This window comes from Podarcis vaucheri (genome assembly GCF_965113315.1).
Source record: "Podarcis vaucheri genome assembly, chromosome: 2".
Taxonomy (NCBI): domain Eukaryota; kingdom Metazoa; phylum Chordata; class Lepidosauria; order Squamata; family Lacertidae; genus Podarcis; species Podarcis vaucheri.
In genome coordinates, this window is record NC_138760.1 from 36,096,123 (window position 1) to 36,101,185 (window position 5,063).

General features: G+C 43.3%; 1 pseudogene across 1 annotated transcript; it reads left to right on the forward strand.

Moving 5' to 3' along the window:
• Positions 1-329: 329 nt before the first annotated feature.
• LOC309525703 (14-3-3 protein gamma pseudogene) lies at positions 330-1,425 on the forward strand (annotated as a pseudogene). Its single transcript has one exon. The product of its transcript is annotated as a 14-3-3 protein gamma pseudogene (transcript).
• The last annotated feature ends 3,638 nt before the right edge of the window (positions 1,426-5,063 follow it).

Genomic DNA, 5,063 nt, shown 5'->3' on the forward strand with positions numbered 1-5,063 from the left:
CTTATTTGTAAAAAGGGCCCCAGTAATTTTTGAGGCCTTAGTAACAAGGCTGGCATTATCTTTACTAACCCACATTTCGTGTGATTGCGCCATGACACTTTTTGATTATCGTCTGTGTTTTGATTCTGTAACACTTGTGTTGGAACACCACACCACATTTCCAAACACAACAGATGACGGGTCTACTTGAGGCCTGCCACTTGACATAATTTCCTACTCGAAAGGCGGCAGGATTTCTGTTAATCTACCACCCAGCTTTTTGTGGAAATAAAATTGGCTGCTTCGGAACATTCCAGAACATTCCTGTCCCTGTGACATCACTTGCTGCCTGCCACACAGCTAGAATCTCCCCCTGGCCCATTCAGGCCAGCCTGCGACTGCTGGCCTCTCCCTGTCAATGTTGAGCCGCAAGCAGCTGGTGCAGGCAGCACAGCTAGCAGAACAATGTGGCAGGTACAAGGACATGGCCACTGCCATGAGGCAGCTTGTGATGGAAGGGAAAGACCCACTAACCCACGAGGAGAAGACCCTGCTTTCTGAGGCCTACAAGCTCCTAACACAGGAGCGGTGTTCTTCTTGGCGACGGCTAAAGCACTCCGTGGAGCAAGGGGTCGGGAAGCAGAAGGAACAAGCACTAGCTTACCGCGAGACCATAAAGAAGGAGCTGGAAGCAGAGTGTCGGGAGATCCTCAGCCTCTTAGACCACGTACTGCTGAAGCACTGCAGTGACACAGATTATGAAAGCCTGGCGTTTTACCTGAAGATGAAAGGGGACAACTACCGCTTCTTAGCTGAGGTGGCCCTGCCCGATGTCAAGGAGACGCTTGTGAAATCTGCGCAGAAAGTTTATGGGGAGGCTCAGGAAATCAGTCAGTGGCATTTGGAACCTACTCATCCGTTGGCTCTGGCTGTGGCTCTGAATTACTCCATCCTTTATTATGAGGTTCTCAACAACCCTCAGCAGGCAACCAAACTGGCCAAGGCTGCGTTTGATAAGGCAATCGCTGGACTGGAGACTCTCAGCCTAGAGTATTACAAGGAATCCACAGTCATCATGCAGCACCTGAGGGACAACATTGTGCAGTGGACTGGTACCCAACCACAGCAGGAGGAGAGCAACGGGGGAGAGCTTGAAGGCTAATAACTGGAGTCCTGAAACTAGCATTTTAACCACAGTGAAATGAACCATAGAATCCAATGAGGAGCAGCAACAATACAGACTCCCTCAGCCTTTGTACAGTATTACATTTGCCAGGTACCAGACCCATTCCATAGATGACTCATGTAAATGCAGGTGTCCCTGCTAGAAATAATAGTCCATTCCTAATGCACTTTGGCTGTACTGCTGAAAAGGTTTAAATCTTACAGGATATTATGTAATGCTAGGGACTAACAAAAAAATTAAATCTTGCCATCGCACCCTGATCCTCTTCTTCGTGCCATTTACTACTTCCCGCTTGAGAGTAGATGAAATACATGCATCAGATAGACTACTGGCAACAACTAGAAGAAATTGGCAGAACAGACTGGTATCTTTCAGTGTGTTAAGACATATACTGTGGCGAATGTTCAGAGATGGGTAAACACACACACACACACGGGTAAACACTGTGTTATGGCTTTGGTTAATGCTGGAAGGAACCATGGTAACTTAGTACTTTGTGCAAAATACTTTTGCAGAGCTTAAGAGTTGAATCACCTTTGTCAAACTGTTTGAAAAAACCACTCCTGTGACATTAGATTAATACTGTTATAACATGGTCAGGGTGACTGAGTCACAGCAAGAGGCACTGGTTGTTTCTAAACATACATTTCCCCCGTTAAAACTAAGCACTGGAATGTGAACCATTCTAAATTCTTAGACATACATTAAAAAGGTTTTGAAATGCTTACAATCTCTCAGATAATCAGCATGTAGGTTTATTCTGATACTGCATTTTAGATAGGGAAAATGTATTAAATGCATGTTTTCAGCAGGGGCCCATTATGAGGATGCATGTACCGGTATATTAACTAAGTCCTGAATACCATTCAAAAACATGGTACAGCAACTCAGAATGAAAGGAGAGTCAGTGAAACACTTTATTTTTTAGATTCATTTTCTATAAAAGAAATGTGGTAGTTGCTAAACCAGTAAGTGCCAACATCATTTGCTCAAAGCGAAAACTCGTACATAAGCAAATTGAGCATGGCTAAATTTACAAATTTACAAATTGACACTTGTACAAAAAGAAGTACATGTGAACAAAGCAGAAGATCTTAAGGCCCCAATTAAGTCTGGAAAACTGACACCACCACCTTATGCATTGCAGGGCTTGAGTTTATTCTCCTGTGCCTCAAAACCATCTTCAAGCCTTTACTGACGCTCAATCAGACATCACAGCTAGTTGCAGACTTGACTCCTCATTTTACTCTAATAAAATGTTAAGAGCTGTGGTATTTATAAAAAGATATTAGAATCATAGAGTCGGAAAGGACCACAAGGGTCACCTAATCCAACCCCCTGCAATGTAGGAATCCTATGCCCAGTGTGGGTCTCAAACCCATGACCCTCGAATTAAGAGTCTCGTGCTCCAACAACTGAGCTATACTGGGTTCAGTGCTCCTTCAGTGCTGTGTAGAGAGGCAGTTGGGTGTTCCAAGGTTTTTCCACAATTGAGAATAAATAAACCACACTTCTAAAAATTGCTATTTCTCATTATCATTTATTAAATTTCTATACCACCCTTCTTTAGATGATCACAGGGTGGTTTACAATAAAATATTTATTTCTGCGGGGGAAAGATTTCACTGGGAATGCTCTGCATTCAGAAATAGCAGCAAAGGCTGCAGCAGTCTAATCATGCACAAACAATTCAACACTCCAAGCACTTCACTTCTCGCCAGTGCTCTGCACAGACAATAAGCAGGTATACTCTATAGCAGGCATAGCCACCATGGTGCCCTCTAGATGGGGTTGGACTACAACTTCCACTATCCCTGCCCATTAGCCATACTAGCTGAGGATGATGGGAGCTGGAGTCCAGCATCCATAGAGCACCACAGAACACCTGCTCTATAGCCTAGAATGGGAAATTAGGTGTCAAGGAAACCAAATTCAGAAATAAGTATGCAAATGTGCATTAAAAAAATTTGCATTATTTCCATAGGGTGAGAGTTGACTGTCCCTGTGGAACCTCAGGGGCCACTCACCTTGCCCTAGTTCCACCCCCAAGGCAATTCAGGAGTTAGAACTCGGTTATTAAGGGTTTCTTTTAAAAACCCCTGAGCAGGCGGCTTTGAAGTTGGAGATGCTGCTTAAGCAGCTTCCCTGCACACAAAGGAAGCTTGTTTGCAGGGAAGCTGTTTGCAAAACAGCAGTGACTAGAGCCACACAGGATCTGCTTCAGGAAGCAGGAAGGAGGACAGGCCTGGCAGGAGAGCACCTCGTTCCACCATGAAGATGGAGCCACCCAGTAGGTTCCTCCTTTTTGCAGTTTCTCCTTCCTCAAGCCTGCCTCTCCTTCCTGCCTGATGCCCCACCCCCATCCCAACAGTCCTGGATGACACTGGGCCACTTAATCCAACCTACAGAGATTTGAGGCTGTCTCAATCCAACTCAAACAAGGTCCAGATTCCTCTGACTAGTTCAGTTTGCGCTTGAGATTCAGGTCTCAGGACAAATCCAGTGCACAGTCCTACGTACTGTGGGTGGTCCATACCAAACACAATTTAGTTGAGTATTGCCCCATTGCCAATTTTTTTGAGAGTTGCATATTTATTTCTATTGTGATACAAGCAGTGTGAACAACGAGGAAAGGCAGATCTGAGGCAATTGTAAGCCCATTCCTACATCCAGTACTCCCTGACTCTGCAATTACCAGTGTTTAAAAAGGGATAAATTCTCCAGTTCCAAACCTGATTTCATACCATCATGCTTTGGAAAAGGTTCATAGAACATACTGTCTTCCAATTTCAGCATTTAGGGAAGAATTTTGTCAAAGTAAGAGATGCATCCAGTATAGGAGTGCCTGACATGAAGACAATGGTACATGCAGCTGCCACTATAGGATCCAAGAGAAGTTGTACTACCGTCAAACACCAATAGGCTAATAACCATAATCACAACTGTTCTGCTGAGGCTTGTTACATATGAACACATCTTGCAGTCATGCTTCCTAAAGGACCATTATATATACTGGGTACAGAGGCTGTAAAAACACAGCAATTATTATATGAGCAAAGGATAATTCCTTTTGCTTTGTGAAGAAAGGGGGGATGTGATATTTCTTCAGAAAGGATGATAGTAAAACGTACATTACTTTCATCTTTACCAGAGATGCTCACTTAAGTGTTTTCCAAAAACTGTTTCCTAGCATATTATCCCTAAGACTTTGCACAGAAATACTCTCATTTTAGGGATCTGACTATGGTCAAATCCACACTGTTCATTTAAAGCACTCTTGTACCGCTTTAACAGTCATGGTTTTCCCCAAAGAATCCTGGGAACTGTGGAGTGCTCTCTGGGCAGATGTCAAAGAGTTAAACAACTATTTAATTCTTCATAGAAATCTGAAGGCAGCCCTGTTTCAGGAAGCTTTTAATGTTTGATGTTGTAGTTGTTGTTTTTCCTGTGTTTTTCTTGGAAGCCTCCCAGAATGGCAGGGTCAACCCAGTCAGATGGGCAGGGTATAAGAAATAAATTGCTGCTGTTGTTTGTTAAGGATGCTGAGAGTTGTTAACAGGCTCTTAACAAACTGTCTTCATGACTAATAAAGTAGTATGAGTTCCTTAAATGGATGTGTGGTGCCTTCATTTTTTTATGGTCGCAAAGGTGGGATAGATTCTTTGAGAGGCCTGATAAACTTATGGTTTGTCAACATTTCAGTTATTACTTATTTCATCTCAGGGCTGCACACACAGGGTTCCTTCACCTTTCCCCAAAATGCAACCCCCTTTTAACTTTTTGGCGAATGCTGCGACAGTATTTACAAGGAGGGTTATACCATGCCAGGATGATATAAGTTTGTAGTTTATTCTATGCTAGCTGAAGACTGATTGCAGAGAATATTAAACATTCACAG